The following is a 22808-nucleotide window of genomic DNA, read 5'->3' on the forward strand; positions in this document are numbered from 1 at the left end:
TGGATAATTTCTTGCAGAAATTACTAGCAATTTTCACGGAAAAAAATATTAGATTAATACAAAGTACCCACCTTCAACAGTACCACAAAGGACTGACAAAGGCACGACCGAACTGCTAAAGAATAAAATCCTTCAAAATTCAATCTCTATTGTGCCCGGCTTCTGCCACCCAACTTTACCTCCTCAAGTTTGAGTTTTCTCGAGATGATCTGATGAAGGAGAAAGTATGCTCCGTTAACCTGGACTGATTCTGTCACACCACTACTGATTCTGCAATGTGAGAATTCTATTTTCCGAGAGTGAATTATTCGAGCTTTTTCCGACGTTGTTGGAGGATGGAAAATTTTATGAACCTGGGAAATCAGCTACCCGGTTTGGATTCGATTTCCCCACTCCCGGATCCGAATGGTGGATGGTTTGTTCAAGAGGGGAATAATTTCGATTCGTCCCGTGTCCGAAGACAACGACGACGGGGACAGCATTAGCAGAGCAATGTGAAGCAAATTGCTCAGTCAAGTGAGTTGATTGTGGTCCCCGGTCCCAGTCAGCTAGCTAGGAAACTCCTCCAGAGGCTACTACAGAGATGGAGATGTCCCCTTGGCTTAGTGGCTTGGGGATGTCCGTAGTTGTTGGGCCACGCAGGGAGCGACGAAACCATAGACGAGATAGAAATGCAATCACATTTGTGCTGCTCTCAGGAGAATTCCCGATTGCATTCATAATACCTTTCACCGAAATCGGTTTCCAGTGCGGTGAACACGCCACATTCAGCCCAATGTGATCAGTGTAAAATGTCTGCAAAGGAAATCACCGGTGTGTGCGGTTTGGGATTTGGGGAGGTACTGAATCGATATCTTCCGGAATGGCATGTTCAGTCCCTTGAAATTCCAACCCCAAAACGCCTCTGTCAAACCATCGCCGTCCTCCGCCTAATCCGGATCCGGGGAGCAAACTGAACATCAAAACATTTCACAGTTTGAGGTCGCTCTCGGGAACAAAGCTCTTTTGTTTTTTGGTGGCTAGGCCAACACCACTCGCCGACTGGCTGGCTATGGCTGCTTCTGCATGACAGAGCAAACCGTGCTCGGCAAATCATCCACTCAAGAAGTGCCCCCTGTCGTCGTCGTCGTCGTCGCTGTCTGATGAGGAGATAGCATCATCGCGATTCAAAGGAAGAAACCACTCCAGAGACCCAAAGGCGGTTGCGGTGGCACACGCAGCTCCAGATAGTGCCGAGTCATTCTCTTCCATGCTTAAGGGTGTGTGATACACAATTTCATATTAAACACTGGAACCTCTTCTTAATATGTCAGGAACTGGGATCATGATTTCAAAATATGAAATGGGGTCAACAGGGTATCCACCAAACAAAAGCAGAGAGTATCTCTTTTCATTTGGTGCTAAGAATGAAATGTTATGCCATGGTATCATGAGTTAGTTTCTAATATAAATTTTGTGTGAAAAGTATTCAAAGCACGGTTGCTTATCGGAAATTTGTTTTGGAAATCATGAAAGAAAATAAAAAAATGTTCTAGTCCCCTAATTAAGCATTTCCTTCTTGGCACCCTATAAAAAGGAGGGACTCTAAGTTTCCATTTGGTGGGTGATTTATATAACGATACTGTTTTTTTTTTTTGGAGAAATATATTCTACATAGACACCTGCGGCACCTGAACCACCACCCCCGCCCTGAAATTTCCTAAGACCATCTGATACTTTCTAAAATACACTGACATCCACTTGAAACTCCCACAAATTACCTGTGGTCCACTGAAATCCTTGAAACGGCTCTGAAACTCCATGAAACATTCACTAAGCAGCCCTCTCAAACCCCTTGTGATCCACTGTAACGATCTGGAACCACCTGATTAACCCCTAACTGGCTAACAAAATTCTTGTGAATCCCCCTGAAAATGTCTGAGGTTTCCTGAAGAGTCCTAACCCATCCAAAAAACCACTGCACTCCTTTTAAACGAAGTTGATGTACACGTGCTGTAGTCCCATGTGCGGGAGCCACATTGCAAGCAAGCTCCCGGGAGCACAGTACATTTTGAGACTGAAAGTGGTGTGCCTCATTATTCTCAAGATGTGTCTCTCTCATGAACTTCGTCCCATGCGCTGATTAACCCTTTGAAGCCGGATTTTTTCCAAGCGTTATTAAAGACCGCCCCAGAAAGTATGGACGCAGTAAGAAAATACTGTCATTTTAAAACTATTAATGATTAGTTCTTTTTGAAGACCACATCCTGTTGGTCAACCTATTGTTTCAGCATTTGTATAGCGGTTTATGCGATTCCAGCAGTTCGCTTCAAAATACTTGAACTTTCAGCGGAACATCATCGAAAAATTGTGCACAAATGATGTAAAGAGCTTTAAAGGTCACTTATGAAATGAGAAAAATACGGAGGGAGTAAATGAGATAACCTTGCAAACAGCCATCAGCAAACACGGTAGGAATAACACGATTGAACATATGCAAAAAATGGGTAAAAATAAATATTATTCTAACTCTCGTTTGGATAAACGTATAATGAAGATATTTGAGCACAAGAAAAAACCATCTAACTTACACAGAGTGGCATATGACCAAAAAGGTTACCATTTGGAATACCAGTGATAATCGTGGCAAAGGATGTTTGAATACTCGATCCTATAGTAAGCAGAAACAACCAAAACATAGCCCGAATCAAGAACCGTCGATCAGGCCCAGGCAACTGAAGACTAGGTGCGTCCATACTTTCTGGGGCAGTCTTTATGGAGTTTTTTTTACGTTTTTCTGTAGTTTTGGTGGTCAATAGCATAAAAACGGTAGCATATTATGTAGAATATTTTTTCTGGATATCCTAGGTCATCCAAACTATTATCGAGTTTAGATCCTTAAGTCTACGGATGTAACGACCACTTCTTTCATTATACAAAGCTACGATTTGTAATCTATTATGGCCAGTAAGTCTTCTGGAAAGTCAATAGACAATATCAGATCAGTCAAGATATCCTACGTCATCCAAACTGTTCTTGAGTTTAAATCCTAAAGTCTAAAGTCTAAACTGTTCCTGAGTTTAGATCCCAAAGTCTACGGGTGTAACGGTAACTGATTTCTTTATTCAAAGCTACGATGTAAGTCTCCTGAAAGGTCAATAAACAATATCAGATCAGTCGGGATATCCTAGGTTATCCAAACTGTTCTTGAGTTTAGATCCTGAAGTCTTTGGGTATTATACAAATCGTATTTGTAATCTATTATGCCCAGTAAGGGGCTGTCCATAAACCACGTGGTCATTTTTTTGGGACTTTTCAACCCCCCCCCCCCCTCGCGTGGTTATTAGTTCATACAAAAAAAAAATTTGTCCATACAAAATGGTCGTTGGCCGAACCCCCTCCCACCCTCATGACCACGTGGTTTATGGACAGCCCCTAAGTCTTCTGAAAGTAACAGTGGTTGTTCTTATAAACTAAGCTTCATAACGATAAGAAAGCCTATAATATCCCAAAAATATATAACAACGCTAATTGTTCCTCTAATTACTAACACTACTAATGTAGCGGCAAAAGCTATTACCACAAGTGTAGACCTGAAGCTATGGTCTCCGGAGTTGTTTTGTTGATCTGGAATATCTCAAAACTATCTTGAAATGATTCATGATAAGCCAGGGGGTTTACAGATTACAGTTTAAAGTTGTATTTGAGAAAACTACTGTTACTATTAAGAGCTAAACTTCAGGATAGTTTGGACGACCCTCAATGTCCCAAATGTTCATAATAATATATAGTAGACTTCAGGGTTGCCCAGTCACCGCGATTGATTATGGAACGTTACTCAGTATTTCAGATATAACTGATGTTACAAGAGTAGACCTGAAATTCTGAACTCAAAGATTGTTTGGCTGACGTCGAACATTCCCATAGTGTCTCTAAATTACATTTGAGATTTCAAGAGCTTCACGGATCTCAGCAGATTATGGAATACTATTGTTTATGACGAAAACACAATTTTCTACAAGAGACTTAAAGGACTTTATAATAGAACAGTTTGGACGAACCGGAATGACCCAAAGATTAATAATAAAGAAGTAGACTTCAGATTGGTCTAGTAACCACGGTTCAATGTGCAAAGTTACTCAGTATAGCAGACATGGCTGTTGTTACGAGTGTAGACCTGAAGTCTTGAACTCAAAGGTAGTTTGGCTGACCTGTAACATTCCTGTAATGTCAATTTCAAGAGCTTCGCGGATCCCAGCAGATTATGCTATACTATTATTTATGGCAAAAACAAAAAAAGTTAAAAAGTTATTCTTGTAGATTTGAATTATTTGAATTAATTATAGAACAGTTTGGATGTGCCTGAATGTCACAAAGGTTTATAACAAGCTAGTAGAGTTCAGATTGCTCCAGTAACTGCGGTTGATTATGCAACATTACTCAGTATAACATGTATGGCTACTGTTACGAGTGTAGACCTGAAATTCTTTTAAAATTTATACAGCGAGAAAGCGAAACGTGCACCACGGAACACATAGCTTCGTTCGTCGGTGCCCCAGCGAACTGGAAGCCTTGTCCCAACCGGAATCGCTGGGCCACCCTTGGCATATCAAAACGGTAAGTTCTGGCTACAAGGGAACATGATTCCGTTTCTTCATTAGCCTCACCAACGATGATCCTCCCTGGATCGTTATTGTCCAGGAAGTAATAGGTCGTTTATTGGTTTCGACTGGATGATTGTTGATTTTGATGGAAAATTTCGGCTTGCTTTTTAACAATTTGCGTTGATCATCGCCGACGTTTCGATCAGGCTATTGGACCATCTTCAGGACCTAAACGATTTATTAAAATTAAAATTGGCATGCGATGATCAGTAATTAATCAACGCAAATTGTTAGACTGCAAGCAGAAATCAGTAACAAATTTTGAAAACGACGTATAATCAATAGTGTAGCATTGATTATACGTCCTTATCAAAATTTGTTACTGAAATTTTCCATCAAAAGTAGGAAATAACAGTCGCTACTCCGTAGCAATCGGAGCGGACTGGGCCAAATAAATCACACGTGATGCAAAAAGAGTCAACTTGGAAGCATCAACGCCATGCAATCAACAACAGATCTCTGGGCAAAAGTAAATGCATTTAACGGAAAACTTTAATCACACTCAACATCGACGGTAACAACTTTCACGTCATGCTTTGGACATTCTCCGTGTGTTTTGTCGGGACGTTCGAAAAAAAAACGTCCTTCTTGTCATCGGGTTTGTCGTTTTTCTGTGCATAGTTGCTGATCAGGCTGTTGTTGAAGAATTTGCTCTATATTCTCAACATACAGATTCATATGCTTTCTGGTTTTTCCCTCGCTTCATTTGATTCCCGATCACTGTGAAACAATTCAAGATTCAAAGTTCTACCTTATAGCCGCCGCTATGACAGATATTGTATTGAAAGGAAGTGTTTGAAATTAGGGTTCGCTGTCCTGCTAGCTGCCCTGAGCTCACGTTCTCCACATCTAAGTCACTGCACCGTCTGTATTGCAGCAACACTCGCTCCAACCTTCTGCAGTTCACAAGTCACTCATCACTTACACGTCTGGGATCGTTGAAGTTCTGACAATCCATGTAGCGAATTCCTAATAGACTTTTTGCGCCCTCAAGTTGTAACTTGTCCTTCGTTAAGTCCACTCAGTCCCAAGAACTCCACCCACTCAGGGCCGGCTCTTTCCGCTAAGGAAAGAAGGAGAAGAAGGAAAACAGAGAATTTATGCGTTTGACGGCTTTATTCTGGATTAAACTATGTCCCTATGGCCCTATCTACGCCCTAACACAGTACTGACGATGGTGCGTGGTATCAGTGTGTGGCTCTGATGACACTGTCTGGAACCGTGCTGCCTCCCTAACGTCCTGGCCGTCGCTGGCCCTCGTGGATTGACTACGCCGGCCAGAGCTGATTGAAGAGTTATTGGTCTCGGTGTGGCCTGGCACCAGAGATGCCAGATATACATATTTTTCTGTATTATACAGATTTTTGACCTCCTATACAGACAAGATACAGAGTACAGAAAAATACAGATCTTCAAAATTGTATACAGATTTCTCCAGAAAGCACTAAATTTGAAGTTATGTTCAATAAATTTAATGAGAACTTTATAAATTGTTGCTTAAACTTTGTAGAATTTATGAAAATGTGTGCATTTTCAAACATGTTTAAAAAAATACTAGTAAAAATTAGAAACCGTAAAAAAAATTATTAAGTTTCTATTGAAATCGAGGTCTTTCGGTGTCTGCTATGCCCTCAAGTACGGCGATACAGAAAAATCTGTATTGATACAGATTTTTGATTAAATAATCTAACATCTCTGCCTGGCAATACTGGTCCACCGGATTTACTACGTTGCCGTGGAACCGGATCGCCCTCGTGGTCCTGGTGTGACTTCTCAAACCAGGTTCCTGTTTGAATCGGGAAAATCCCAAGAAGATTTCCTGAGGATTCCCAGGATGAATCATGGTAGGAATTTCGGATAAATTACTGGATGGAACCTTGGAGTCCTGCAGAAATTATTTTAATTTATACAGTTATAGCAAAGATTTCTACACAAATTACTGCTATGACTCTTCAAGATATGACATCAAAATATCATGCTGGAAATCCACTTGAGATGCCCTCAAAATTCTTGCTGGGTTGCTTCGGGATTCGCAGCTGGAAATCTTTTATGAATACTTGGAGGACTCCTAAGATCAATTACTGAAGAAATCACACCTGTTTTTGAGAAATCCAGGACGTTAAAAATTAATCACAATTATAATTGTGATACTCTCCAGTTTAACAGATCGAATGATAATGCTTTTCACCAACATCGTGTCCCTCTCAGTTATACACCAAACTACCACAATAATCATTACTAGCACTGCCATGCTACGGTGAACCCAACATCCTAAGAGGCTAAAGCTGGACGGATACGATGGACAGGGCATGTTGCAAGAATGCCGGACAACAACCCTGCAAAGTTGGTGTTTGCTAACCATCCGGTTGGTACAAGAAGGCGTGGAGCGCAGAGAGCATGATGGGCGGACCAGGTGGAGCGTGATCTGACGAGCTTGGAGAGCTGCAGCTGTAAATGGAGTAAGTATTATGGCGGCAAATTGTTGATTCAGTGTTATCATGAGTTTGATGCTGAACTAAATAAATGAAATGAATGCCATGCTATAAAACACTTTCACCAATTGCCACGCCTCAAAACAGCAGTGGGACACGGCATTTTTCAACTTCTAATGAATATCTCAGCCGTTTTTCATTGGATTTGCAATATTTTAGAACCAATTTTTTTCCCAGCCTTCCAGATGAATATAACATGTTTGAACTATCGATTGGACCGAGGTTGAATTTTTTAGTAGTAAAAAAATCGGAGCAAGTACTTAAAAAACGGCAACTTCTCTGGAATTCCGCTAGCAACTTTTTGCTTTTTTTTCTGTAAATTTTATTTATTTATTTATTTATTTATTTATTTACTAGTCTTCGAATACATCGTACAGACAGTTAATGCTATGAACTAGAACTTATCCTACTTTTAAACATATGCTTAGTCACATTTAAATCAAAATTTACAGACACTTCATTAAAATGACGACAACAAACATCAAATGGATTATTATGTCCAAAAAGAGTACGATGAAGGGGATTACGAAGAAAGTCAGCCCGTCTGGTTTTCGGTTTGGTTTTAGGAAGACATTTTTTTCGTGCATCCCTCAGTGATACTTTTGGAAATTTGTACAGCAATTTCTTTGAGTTTGTCCTCGGTAATTTCGCTTCGCCAAGGATGCCCTTGGCAATTGCTTCGGAAATAGCTTAGAAAATTCATTGACCAATTCCTTTGACAATTGTTTCGGTAATTCCATTGAGAAGTCGTTCAACAGTTCCTTCAGAAATTTCTCTCAGATTATTGCCTTTAAAAAATTAATTTCAAATTCCTCAAATTATTCTTTCTGAATTCCTTCCCAAACTTCTTTCAGAATATTCTTTGGGAGGTCGTTCAGAAATTTCCTAGTGAATGCATGCGGAAGTTTCTATCAAAATTTCTTCGTTGAAATTTTTCCAATTTTCTTTTGTGGATTGCTTCGGCAACTCTCAGAATTATTGCTGCAGCTGTTTCGACAGCTTCCATGAAAATTTCTCAGGTAGTTCTTCCAGAAATTTCCTCGATTTTCATTTGTGGCAGCTCCAATACGAATTCCAATGGAAATTGATCTGAAATTTCCTTCATCAGGTTCCTTCGGCAATTGCTATCTATTTTTCAAATATATGGTTGATAGAATGTTTAGTAGAAACCTGCCTTTTAAATATCCAAAATGAAATAAAAAAGAATTTCCAAAGGATTTCAAAAAAAAATATATGTATCGGTTGGATATCATAAAAAAGTTGCCGAAGAAAATCTCGCTGAATAAATTTAACAGAATAATTAAAGCAATTTGCAAACATTTTTATAAGAAATTTCAAAACTTTTCAAAGAAATAGACGAAGGAATCCCTAAATAAATTTCCGAAGATTTTTTCTGAAGAATTTATCAATACAACATAATAAAATATAAAGGAATTACAGAAGGAACCACAATTATATTTCCAAAATAATTCTCAATGGCGTTGCAAAAGGAGTTTTTAAAGTTATTTCCGCATTAATTTAAGGTACCCCGGGGCAAGTGAGAATCCGGGGCAAGTGAGACCTACAGCTATAATTTATGTTATTTTTTATTTTTGAGGCAAACATTCTTTATGGAAAACATGGGTATCACACCAACGTATACTTTGAATCCAAAAATTGTTATTGTTCTCACTATAAAGAGACCATATATGCTATTGTTGTTCATATGTAATTTTCAATTCACTAAGTGAGATTAACATACTCTACTACATTCACCGTTTTAAAATAGAATAACTAATAAAGTAAAACTTTTTCCGTTTTTAGAAAGATTTCTTACAGGAATTCCTCATGTGATTTCTTTCAGAGATTTTCTCAAGGATTCTTCCAGCGATTTCTCTTGAAAGTTCCCCGAGATTAACTCCAGAAGTTCTTGCTGCGATTCCTCCAATTATACTTGATGGAGATTATTCAGCAGTCCATGCTTTCATTTCTCTATGATTTGCTTTAGAAATGTACCCAGAGATTTATGTAGAATTCTTCCAGGGATTCTACGAATTCCTCTTCGTATTATTACCAGAAATCCTCTTCAGATATCTTAGAGAACTTCTGTTGATATTATTACAGGAATGCCGCTAGGATTTCTCCAGGAATTTGTGGTGGGAATATTCCGGGATTTCCTAGAGGACTCGTATGAGCAAAAACTGCAGGAGTACCGTCTCTAAATCCTCGAGAAATCTCAACATGAAAGTCTGAGAAATCCCAGTGGGATTTCCTTAACGAATGAATGATTGGGAAAATCCTCTAGAAATCCTTGTAGATAGGAATCATTAGAGTAATTTCTGGAGGAATTCTTGAAGAATTCTTCAACAATTTCTAACAGAAATCCATTCTGGAAGAATAACAAGAGGAATTTTCGGAACATTTCTCCTGCAATTTCTCTTGGAATTCCTCTAGGGATGCCCACCATGGATTCTTCCAAAAAAATCCTCCTAGGATTCCTCCTGGATTACCTCCTGAAATTCCTCAAGAGAAAACTCTTGCAGTTCTTTCAAAAAATCCTGTAATGATTCGTTCAGAGTTTTCTTCAAGGATATTTCTAGGAATTCCTCTTGAAATACATCCAGTGATTCCTACTTGAATTCCTTCAGGAATTCCTATCTATTTTTTTGGGAATTCTTTCTTAGACTTCAATTATTGCTCTTGAGGTTTCTCCAGGAATGTTTAGGGGAATGCTGCTGGGAACTCCTAAAATAATCTCAAGAGAACTGCAAGCAATAATTTAGAATAATAGAAATCCATAGATAAATTACAGCAGGTGAATATTCTTGGACAGATCCTTGCAAAAACTTCTAGAGGAATTCCTGGTGGAGTCTCTGGAAAAATCTCTGAAAGAAACACAAGGACATTCATGAAGAAACCGCTTGAGCTACCTCAAGAAGAATTTCTGGTGTAATCCCAGCAGACAATCCTCGAGAATTTATGAAGGAATCCCTAGAGAAATGTTTCGAGAAATATTTATGAGAATTTTCCGAAAAAAAAAACCTGGAGGAACTCATGAAACAATTCTTGGAGAAATCCCTGGTGGAAGCAGAAAATGAATTCCTGGATAAATCCTTTAAGAAATCTCTGAACGAATCATTGAGAATTTCTAAAAGAACTACTAGAGTATTCCCTTGAGGAATCTTAGGAGGTAATCTAGAAGGAATCCAAGGAGGAATGCCCTAGCAGGCATCCCTAGAGGAATTCCTACAGAAATTTCAGGAGAAATCTTCTGAGAATTTTAATTGGAATTCATCCAGGAGTGCCTGATGGATTCTGTTAGAAGTTTTTGCAGATTTCTCCAAGAATTCCTCCAGAAATTGCACCAATGCTTTCTTTCTGCAAGGATATCTGAAGGATTTTTTTCCTAGATACCCCCGAAAATTCTTTCTAAAATTCGTTAAGAAACTCCTACGGGAATTTCTCAAACTTTCTTGCTAGGATTTCTCGAGGATTTACATACGGTATTTCTAAAGATTTTGTTCTAAGGAGTCCTCTAGAAATTTAAAGAATCTCATCAAGCATTTCCAGAGAAGTCTTTGGAGAAACCATCTTGGAATCCCCATTGGGAACAAGCTATGCATTTTCCTGTTATTCAACCATGTGCACATACCCTTAACCGAGCTGCTCCTGCTGCTCACCTATTCGAGCCCGTCAGTGCGAAAGCGCCGATTGTTTGGGTTCTTTCACGGCCCGATGAAGATGACGACCGCGACCAGCAAAGGTGAGCGATTTAGATCTAAACGTTGCGTTAAATGAATACAACATCATCAGTTTGACGCTGGTCCTCTCCAGACCGACCCAGAGTAGCGCCGTGGCCTCACGGCCAAGGGCCAGTGGGGGTGACGGGGAAACAACACGGCCACAAAACAAGTGAATAAGCGAATAAGAGCGGAATTAACATGTTAAAATCAACCGTGTGCTCGCGCGCAAGTTCGCACCGGGATGAACAACGATCGCCATATGTAGGTAGACGGGTGAGGCTGAGGACCCCAACCGAAACCGAATGGGGGCAAAAGTGCTGACATGTGGGTAAAACAAAAATAAAACTGTTTCATGTGTTGTTTCATTGTATTTTTTTTCAGTCATGGAGCGGGTGGACCCTTCAAGCACGTGTAGAGTGTTTTCACGGGGCCACGGCAGTCGGTGGTTTCAGCAGCATGCTGTAATCGGATTGGGTTGATGGGTTGGTTATAAAAACATTCCGAGTGATGTTACTTGAAGATTAGCGTTTTTTTTTTTTTGAGGTCATTGGGGTTGCGATTTGCTGCAGACGAGAAGTGGAGCTAAATTGTGTGAATATAATTCAATTGAGCTAAAACTTCCCCGTTTTATGGGGCGGAAAAGCTCATCCCACATTAAAAACTTAGATTTAAAAAAATTACGAAGCTTTGGAATGATTCGGTTACACATTTTGGATTGAAAAATTCACATTTTGTGAGCTTCTTTGGAGAGGGATTCGATCTCAGTTCCCCGGCGTGTTTGTCATGTGCTTCAACCATACCACTAGCTACGCTTCACTCCATGTATTTCAACATCTCCAAAACAAACCGTTTTCAATATCTTGAAAGCATCCGCCCTCGGTACACATTCATTTCCAAAAATATGTAATTTTCTCGCGTCCAAACATCCCAGACTGTCAACACGGCTTAGCTTTTGATCTATTATCGTTCAATGGCCAGTAGTGATGAAAAAGCTGATTGAAACACCCGAAAACATCCCCACCATTGCCATCGTCCTTTTGAAGTATCACATCAACAGCCGCGCCGCGCCACAAGGGCACAAATGTTTTTCATCTTTGCTTGGAAATGCTTACGCCCCCGCCGCCAATCCAGTAGTCACAGTCGCGACTTCTCTTCTTCTCGCTCAGTCTAATTAATTCCCAAGAAACATCGTTTTGAATGGTTGGCAGGCACCCACCCACCCGGACAGCTCTGGCCACCATTTATCTCCTCTGGTAGTGGTGGTGGTTCGGAAAGCAAATTTGGAACGGTCAGTCAGTCGTCGGCTTTTGAAAATGTGTTTGTTTACGCATCGCTTTCCACGGAATCAGGATTACGAATTACTGCTTGTGAGAGATGGTCGGCGGGGGTGGAAATGAAAACCATGAAAGCGAAAAACAATGAGTCAATTAGTGCTATTAACGGGGCCCACTTTGCCGGTGCCATTCTTTGAAGCGGCCGGATTTGAGTATTGAAACCGCTGTGATATTTGTTTCTGCTAATTGGTATCCTTCTAAACCACGGGGAGAAATCTGATCAACAGGCACCTGAACAGAAAGGTGCAAGTAGTATGGGGTTAGTGCCGTCTTCTACAACAAAAGTAATTGCCAGGATTACTCTCTCCTCGACCCACTAAACACATTTCCATGGTCACCAAACCCTTCGTCCCTCCGAAACCACTATGAAGGCATTGCTTCAGAAAGGGGCTAGTGCACATCGCACCCTCAAGGTTAGCTGTGTAGCCTGCGGCAACGAACATCGATGACTCGTTTTCCGAGAGGTCCCCACCACTCCCTCTGTCCACGGAAAGCGAACAGGGTCAGCCACCACTTCTACGCTCAACTATTTTGCAAGCATCAAGAACTGATGTCTGCGTACAACACGATCTGACCTACTGAAGACAAATGTATCACTACCCTTCAGGCCCTATCAGCTGAATCAGAAGGTTGCTGACAGTACACGTAACCTGAGATTGGCAGATTCTAATACAATTGGGTATGAAACATATACAAATATTGTATTAGGGCCTTGCAAATACAAAAATTGGTAGGTGGCAGTATACCAAAACTTGTATTGGCTTCCTAGAATCTGGAAAAGGAAAATTTCGCATGTGTGCGTGTGCTCTGTCGCACTGGTTTCTCATTATTTGTTCTATTTTTAGACTGATCATGGCAGCAGCGGCGGCATCAAATACCAATACATGTTTAAAAAGAAATACGGGCTGCGGCGGGAATCGAACCGAGGCACAATCATGATGATACACAGTATCCTGCACTCTATCCAGCACGGCTATAACTGCACATGAATAGATAAGAGGCTGAAAGCCATCATCATCAACACAAACGTGGCTTGGTGATGGAAGTGATACAGCCGCCACACTGCACAATGGGTCCAGAGCCGTATTTGCGAAGACAAAACTGTTTAAGCTTCAGCTTTAAGTTTTTAGACACATATTGTGTTTTAGAAAGTTTATTTTCAATTGTTGACCCTATTCCCTATTATTGTTATGTTAGGGTCTGGGTCTGGTTAAACTGATTCAAAAATCTGCTTTCTAATAATTTTATTTGCAATGCCATGATGGATGGTGATGGATCGTTTAATTAGAAATTCCACCAATAAACGGCAAATTCTAAATTTCATATATCTCAGGACTCTCACCACTTAGAAAGTTGGTGTCTTCGACAACGTTGTTAAGTGAGTCAAGGGCTTACAGTTAATGGTCCACTAGGCGGCGCTAGTTACACATTTGCAAAATCATTCAAATGATTGATATTTTTTCGTGAAGTAATCAACTAGCTGTATGTTTGCTTTCTTTGAACGTGTCTAAGTCAAGTCAAAGGTTTTTCAAAGAACTATGTATTAGTCATAATTGTGCAATGTCGCATTTCATTCGGTTCGCTTGATCCAGAGATATAGCAATTAAACGAAGAACACTCAAATATGAACTACTTTATTAGAGTTGCTCCAATTTTATGTAAAGTTATCCAATGGAGCCCAAATTTGTACCGTTTATATCTTACTAGTTGTGCAACTGGCAGGAAAAATTTGAGAATATTTGGTGCATTTTTGAAAAAGTTACAGCTTGCTGAATATATTTGAATTAATAAATAAAAGTTGCATACTTCAATTAGTTCGTAACTAGCGCCGCCTACTGACAGAACCTTGAACCAATCTGCTAATCAACTGAGCGGCCGTAACCAACCTAACAACATCGCCGAAGACATCAACTTTCTATGTGATCTGAGTCCTGAGATATATGGAATATAATATTTGTTTAAGTTTTAAAAATTGCCTAAAACATTTTTAGCAAGTTGTATCCTTTTATAAAGTCCACCAAAACTATTCAAATTTTGATTACTTGTTCCTCAACTAGTTTGATTTAATTGGTGCAAATTTGGGCTTGATTGATTATTCAACTTTACACGAAATTAGAGCCCTTCTATCTATATCTAGTTTTTGACTTCCGTTTATCAAATTACTGTACCTTAGGACTAAGCGAACCGAATTAAATTAAATTTTGAAAGTTTGTGGAGTTTGTGTGTATTGGTCTTCATGTATCGTTGGACTCGACTAAAATATGACCAAAGGCAAAAAAGTTGCAATTTATTGAAAACTTTTCGAAAAGTTCTAATGATTCGAATGTTTTATCCAAGGGCTGAAAGTCTCTTGAATAAAGACAAATCAATCAAATCAATCGAATGTTTTATTTTTGTAAATTTGCTATAACTTTGTAAAACATTCCGATATTGTATAGAGAATAATTAATCAGCAGATTTTTGGATAAGCCACACTTGATTGACCGTAATCATTCCACAATAATGAAAAAAAAAAAGAAATGACAGAGCTTGGCAGAAACATTTTTGTCTTCGTAAATACGACTCTAGACCCATTGTGCACAGAAAAGCCCGCATCCAGCAGGTTGCTATTTGCAAGTGGAAAATTCCATGTAGACAATAGGACGCGAAGCTCAGCAGCGAAGCGAAAGTTATTTTTAGACGCAACTCGGTTCAACTTCTCGGGTTTGAATGGAGGTGTTTGTGTGAAGTGGTATGGAAGCTATGGATCCGTGTAGCGCATCTTAATACAACGAATGGATTATGATTTATCACATTTTCTGTACGTTTTTAATACATAAATTGGTATAAAAGGCATATCTCAATTTTTGGTAGCTTTTCTTGTTTTGCGTGTAGGGCCTCCACCTACCCCGACCCTTGCCGGGGACTCCTTTCCAACCGCGGGCTCGGATCCAACCCAGTAGACCGACGCCACGACAGCACCGCTACCAGGACTTCCTCTCCACAGCCACTTTATCGCTATAAGGATCTATCTCGACCGCAGGGCACCGGTATGACCTACGAAGCCGACTCCGAACCCCTGGACCACCTCTTGTACCGCATCTGAACTAGCCATTCTCCGAGTCCACGTGCCACCTCCTCTGTAGCTCCAAGAAGATGTGGGCAATAGCCGTTGAAACGGCGTTCCAGCTAAACTTAACACAACCTCTGGACAAGATTGTCCGGAGTTGTGTCCTCTCCGCATGTGGCAAGCATGCGGTAACGCATTGTGAGAAAACGCTGGTACACGAATAAAACGTGTTCCCCCGTTTCCTCTAAACCAGCACACACGGGAAAATCCGCATGCCCAAAACGGTGTAGATACTGTCGGAAGCTGCCATGGCCTGTAAGGACCTGTGGCAGGTGGAATGTAACTTCCCCATGGCGCCTATTGATCCAACTATCTACCCTCGGAATCAACCTATGGATCCATCTTCCTTTGGTGGAACTGTCCCACGCGCGCTGCCATTTGACCATAGAGGCCATCCCGGCAGTCCTGCGTATGCCTCTTGTGCCGCGCATTTCGAAGCACTCCATGTCCTCCCTGATTAAGATGCCCATAGGCACTATACCAGTGATGAAACAGAGAGCGTCGTGTGACACGGTACGGTACGCGCTCGCAACCCTCAGGCACATAAGCCTGTAAGTACTTTCCAGCTTCCGTCGGTAGTATTTAGTACTTAGCGCGGTGCCCCACGCCGGGCCGCCATACCTAAGTATGGACGTAGCAACACTAGCCAGAAGCTTGCGCTTACTGGTGTACACCGCAGAGCTATTGGACATCATCCGGGAAAGTCCCGCAATAGCTGCGGAGGCTCTTTTACAGACATAATCAACGTGGCTACCGAAGGTAAGCTTTTCGTCGATCATCACCCCCCAAATGTTTTACGGAGCGCTTTGACGGGATAGTGCACTCACCTACACTGATCTTCGCCTGCTGCTCCAACTTTCGGTTACTCACAACCATCACCTCAGTTTTGTGTTGAATTAACTCCAGTTTCATGGGTCTCATAAGCGCCTCCACAACCTTGATCGAATGGGCAGTGGTCAACTTCACTTCTACGATCGATTCACCGCAGACCTTCAGCTTAATGTCGTCAGCAAAGCAGACGATCTCCGCTCCCATCGGGAACTCTAACCTCAACACCTTGTCGTACTAACATTCCATAACACCGGACCCAGGATGGAACCTTGCGGGACTACTGAGGTTATGTGAAAGCACTTCAGACCCACCTCCGTGTATCAAACTAGTACTCGATTTTGAAAGTAACCTTTGAGAATCTTGTACAGGTACCCCGGTATCCCCAGACACAAGAGCGCATCGGCAATAGCAGACCATCTGGCACGATTGAACGCGTTCCTTACATCCAGAGTCACTACCGCACAGAAACGAATTCTCCTCCTCTTAGGCTCGAGTCCTTTCTCGGTGGTTTTTGTATCCGACAAGATAGCGTCTACGGTGGACCTCCCCTTCCGGAAGCCGTACTGGTTACTCGAAAGACCATTTTCGCCCTCGGTGAACCTCAACAATCTATTGAGGATGATCTTTTCGAGCACCTTCCCCGCCGTGTCTATCAAGCATATTGGTCTATATGCCGACGGGTCTCCGGGTGGTTTCCCCGCCTTTGGCAATAGTACCAGGCTCTGCCTCTTCCATGCTCCTGGGAAAACTCCCTCGTCCAGGCATTTCTGCATAGCAGACCTGAACATCTCGGGAGCCTCTGCAATAGCTACTTTTAAGGCCAGGGTCGGAGCTCCGTCCGGACCTGGGGCCTTACCTACGCTAAGGGACTTTGCTATCCCCGCAAGTTCCACATCGGTGACCCTCTCCTCATCGCCAGCCCCAGTCCCGGCTGTCCTACGAAAGGAGGCCATGTATTAGGATCATGACGCGGAAAAGCCCTCCGATGTTCCCCTCCAACATCTCTGGAGATTGCTCTGTAGGAGCCATCACACCTCTCGTCTTGGCCATCACGATCCTGTAGGCATCGCCCCACGGATTCGCATTGGCACTCTGACAGAGACCCTCAAAGCAGGTCTTTTTGCTCTTATCTCGGTCTTAAGTGCGGAATTTGCAGCGGCGAACACCACCCACCATTCGTTTCGCTCTTGCTCTGATCGTGTTCGCTGCATCCGCCGCCTAGCCGGTCCAGGCGCAGGTCCGCAATCGCGTCGGTCCACCAGTAAGCCGGTGGCCTCCCATTTCACGGCGGAGCGCCTCCCTAAATACCCCTTCGTCGAAGTATGATGTCTTCCACCTGCGAGGGCTTGGCCTTGGCCTCTTCCTCTATCCGTTGTCTGCTGTTGTTGTAGTCGATACTGTAGCGAACCGCCAGGTGGACACTGTGAGTGTAGCTATTGCCTACTCTCCAGTTCGAACTACTTGTTAAGCCAGGACTACAAAAGGTCACGTCAATATTTGACTCCATTTCGTTTCGACTATAGGTACTCTTGGTACCGACGTTAGCCAGATCGACATCTAGCATGGCCAGCGTCTCTAGCAGGATCTGACCCCGATGGTTCGTGAAACGGCTTCCCCATTCCACGGCCCTGGCATTAAAGTCACCCGCTATTACCACCGGCCTTCGCCCTGTCAGCACGGACGTCATACAGTACGTAGATGCTATCGACTGCTTCGAATTCACAGGGGATTTTTCGGCTTTCAGTCTGTTAAGCGATTGAAACGAAAATATCTTTCTTACGCCCGACGTTTCAATGGGCTATGCCATCTTTTTCAAGGGTTCTGTAAAAATCAATTGGCTTAGTTACATGAAGATACAAGAACATACAAAAAAACTACAGTCTTACAAGAATATTTTTCGTTTATGTCTGTTTTATGTAGTTCAAATTGTTAAATTGTGATTTTGATTGTGATATTTTAGGAAATTGATGAACCAGATTATGTTGACAAGTTTTCACGCAAAAGTAGAACCTCCAGACGAAAAACGAAAAATATTCTTGTAAGACTGTAGTTTTTTTGTATGTTCTTGTATCTTCATGTAACTAAGCCAATTGACCTTTACAGAACCCTTGAAAAAGATGGCATAGCCCATTGAAACGTCGGGCGTAAGAAAGATATTTTCGTTTCAATCGCTTAACAGACTGAGAGGTCGTCATACAGTCAAGCCTCTGCGTGAACTGCTCGATCGACCAACGCGGAGGTGCATAACAGCTACAGATGAAGACCCCGTTTACTTTGGCGACCACGAAGCACTCAGAGGTAGTAGACACCAACTCCTGGACGGGGTATTTACCCGTCGTCCATATCGCCGCCATGTTACCGGATCCGCGACCCAATTGCCGTTGCTGGTGGGTACACGGTAAGGGTCTGCTAAGATGGCGATATTCGACTTCACTCAGAAATCGCCTGACAAAGCAGTTTCTGAGCCGCATCACAGTGGTTCAGGTTCAGCTGCGTTACCTGCACTGTGATTTGTTCCTTGCGGCTTTCTTGAAGGCCGAGCACCTTGGACCACCCGTTGGGTGTCTGTTTTTCGAGGATTTCCCGCTACAGATCATGCAGATTGGCGGGACTCGTGCAGCTTTGGGCCTTATGACCTTCAGCGCCGCATCGCCTGCACAGTTTGCGCCTGTCGGGGCCTTTGCAGTCCCACGACTTGTGTCCTGGTTCCAGACACCTGAAGCAAACCTCTGGTGGCTCGTGGAATGTCAGGTGACATACACACCAGCCCACCTTTATGCTCCCTACTTTAACGGACTTTTGAACGTCCGCCACAGCTGAACCAAAGCTATCTGTGTCCCTGCTGGCCCTCTCCGTAGCTTAACGGCTGCGGCGGCCACCTGCACATCGCACTGTTGCCGCAGTGCCGTGACGAGCTCTTCCACTTCGGTGATCTCATCAATGTCCTTGACCTTCAGAGTCGCCTTATTTGTCAGAGCTCTCACCTGCACACCCTTACCAAGGACCTCTTCTGCCAGCCTCTTATAGGTGGCACCCTTGTGCTCCTTCTGGCGCTTTAGCTCCAGGATCATCTCGCCCGTACGAGTACGTCTAATACTGCGTACGTCGCCTCCAAGACTCTCATGCTTGGCGTCGCTTCGCATCGTCTTCAAGACGTTCGAGTACTTGAACTGTTCCGTCTTGATGACGATCGCGTCGCCTTTCTCGCGCCTGGCACCAGCTCTCCTACGCCTTGGCTTGGCGTCCTGCGCTACTACCTGCGGATTCGCCTTCTTCTTCCTCTTCCGCTCTACCTTCGTCCTATGGGGGTCCTCCCCTTGGATCGCCCTGCTCTGTGGCTGTTAAGGGCCCACCAGCGGTCGCAACCCCTTCTTCCCATCGTTCCGGGACGGGCCAGCCTTTTCAGGCCCACCCTTCCCAGCTTTCCGGGAACCCTGGCTGGGGTCCGACCTTCCGGCATTATACCGACTTTCGGGGCAATGATTCGCCTGACCTTGCGGGCACCGCCAGACAGCTCTTCGCCTGACGGTTGCCTCGCCCGCTTCTGCGATTGCATGCCCCGTTTGTCGCGAGCAGTTGCTTCCGCCTTATTCGGACTTCCTTCGAAGGAGAAGGCCTCCGTTTGGGCGAACTTCGGCACTATCTCAATTGCAGGCTCCGCTGTTGCAGCAGTCAGCAACGGGAGCGCCGCGTGCTCCTGCTTGGCATCGTCGATCGACACCCTCAGTCGAAGCAAGGCCGCTTTCAGGTCCTTGCTTATGTTCGACTTAGTGGACGCAAAGTCGGTGATTTTGCCATTTGGATTCTTGGTTGACGGCCCTCAACAACCACGCTCCGTCCATAACCTCCACCGGCTGGCTTGCCGGGAAGTGGACTGGAGCACCCACGCTTGAGCTGCGTACGCAACTCCCAGCGCCTATCTCCTCACTTCTCCTTGTCGGAGATCTCATCAACCCGCTTCTTGCGAAGGGGTTGATCCCACCACTATTTCAACCTAGATTCTGATTTGTTTTATTTGACTGCATGATTAAACCCACGAGTAGCACGGGAAAGGATGTCCACCGCGCAAGAGCCCTGCATTAACGCGGTAAGGGACAGCTAACTGTGGGGGGGTGCCCAGGTACCCCACAGACTCCGTCGAAGATCGAGCATCTTTTTCACCCCCTCGATCACTCATTCCTCAGTACGGATCGCTTGACACCTTGAATTGGGGTTAGTAGTCCAATTCTTAGCCGGCGACTACGCGGCTGACTCGCAAGCGGGGGGGGGGGGGGGGGTGCGTCAGGCTCCAGGACTTTCATCCCTGCTGCCCCCCACAGCCTGGATCTGAAATACCTAGAATACCAGGTCCTAACGCATCATCTGTTCATCGACTTCGAGGCGGCATACTACAGTATCTACCGCATAGAGTTACGGAAAATCGTGAACGAAAACGGCTTTCATGAGAAGCTGCTCGGACTGATCAACGCAACGAGAACGATGTGTGCAACTGCATAGGGGTTTGAGATGAACTATCCAGTTGATTTAGATCTCTTTGGGACAGTGACGTTGTGACGTGCTCTCATGCCTTCTTTACAATATTGCACTGGAAGGTGTAATGCAACGAGCCGAAGTCAACAACTGGCCGGATACGATTTGCCGAAATTCGGCAAATTTGTGTGCTTTGCGGATGGCATGAACATTATCGCCAAAACATTTGGAACGGTGGTAAAGCTCTAGTTAGAAATTTTCTATTTTTACCTTTGAATATTGATTGATGCAAATTTGAACTACGACTTGAACTGCAAAAGTCTCAAACATGTAACTACACGAACCGCAAACAAAACAGACCTTAAGTACCAACCGTTCCAGAAACCAGTTCCCCAAAAACACTAAGCTAAAACTTCCCTCTCAGCCACCTACCTCAAATCGAAGTCAAGTATACTACACGGGACGGGACCACTTGTCAGAAGTCAAGATTGTGTGATTCGGAAAGCGCGGTCCTCCTCTTGCGCGATATCTACAACTCTTATCTCTGTGGCCGGTACCGTCATCGTCGTCGCACCACCATCCTCTGCTGGCCGCCACGGAAGAAAGCCCCGACCGCTTCTGTCAAGTGTCCATCACGCCTCCGGTTCGGTCGTCCGTCAGTCCGTCAGTAGTAGTCAATCTGAAGCACTCTCCACGCCAAAGTTCCAAACCTAGAGGAGTAAAAAATAACTATCGAAAGCGATAGGAATCTCTTCCCAGCGGCTGCTCCCGAGACTCCTCCAGCATTCATTATTGGTGGTCATTCAAGTCGACGGCGGGTGGCGGCGACGACCACGAAGCGTAAGCTCTCGAGAGCAAACAGCGGACGCGCGAGTTCACGATTCTAATGCGCGCGCGCCCCTTGAAGGCCCCGTGGCCACTCGGCCGGCACTGACCGCAACTCAGCCAGCGTCCAAACAAAAACCAAAACTTCAAAATCCTCAACGGCGTAAGATATGGCGACCGTGCTGGACCGACCGCCCCGATGGACGGATGGATGGATGATGAAATGTTTTTATCTCGCTGTTTCATCGCACCCAGTCCAGTCAGTGCAGTGCAGTGTCGAGGAGAATGCCCAACCGGGAGGAGAGCCATACCAAACTCTTGACATCACTTGAAACGATGCCGACCGATGCGGCGGTGGTGGTGGTATGCTTTCGCTACTACTGCTGCTGGCTGGCTGCCGTGCCTAACGGATTTGTGGATTTGTGCAAGCCCACTCACTTTGATCGACGGAAAACTAACCAGAGCCACGGATAATGAAACAACGGATCTGAATCACACACTCGGATCCGAATACTGGGAATGGTTCAAATGCCTAGCTTCGGTGAAAGGAGAATTCAATCGGAATTAGACATTAACTGATATCGCATGAAGCTAAATACTGTGTTTTGCCATTTCTCGGAATGACGTTTTTTAAGATGGCCCACTTCCTGGACCGGGTTTACCTGTGAGATGGGGGCCATTTATAAACAACGTTGACTTTTGAGGGGAAAAGGGGGGTCTGGCCACAATCTACGCTCTATAAAAAATAAAACTTTTGTATGGATGAAAATCTACGAGGGGGAGGGGAATGGGGTATGAATTGCCCAAAATTGGTCTACGTGGTTTATGAACAGACCCACTTGAAGGCAACATTTCATTCTTTCAAAATGAATCTACTTAAACTATTTTAGGGTTTTTTTTCTAATTAAAATTTATCCTGAAATTTCAAATAACTTCAAAAAGAACTTCGTGAAAAGTCTTAAGATAAAACAATTGAGATCTCTTTTGTTCTCTATTGAAATTCGCTTAAGCTTATAGAAGACTTTCTGGTAGAATTACCAGTCAGGTATCATACCAAGACAAGGTGTTGCTCGGTTATGTAGGTATGTATTGAAAATAACTTATTATGGTATTTTGTAGGTATTGATATGATACTTCAACGAGTTATTGGTTTCGTGTTGAGGACTGCATGAGGTATAATTCAATTATGGAAAAATCAATATGTGTATGGAAGATTGCCGATTTTTATTCAGGTATTACCATACCTGATGTCATTATTCATGTGTTATGCACACAATATACACCTGTTATTATTTAAGGTATTTTACCTCGTATGCAGTTAGTTTGTTCTGGAATTCTTCCAGGAGTTCCTCCCTGGATTACTCCAAGAGCTCCTTCCGGTA

This window comes from Aedes albopictus, chromosome 1, assembly GCF_035046485.1.
Source record: "Aedes albopictus strain Foshan chromosome 1, AalbF5, whole genome shotgun sequence".
NCBI lineage: Eukaryota > Metazoa > Arthropoda > Insecta > Diptera > Culicidae > Aedes > Aedes albopictus.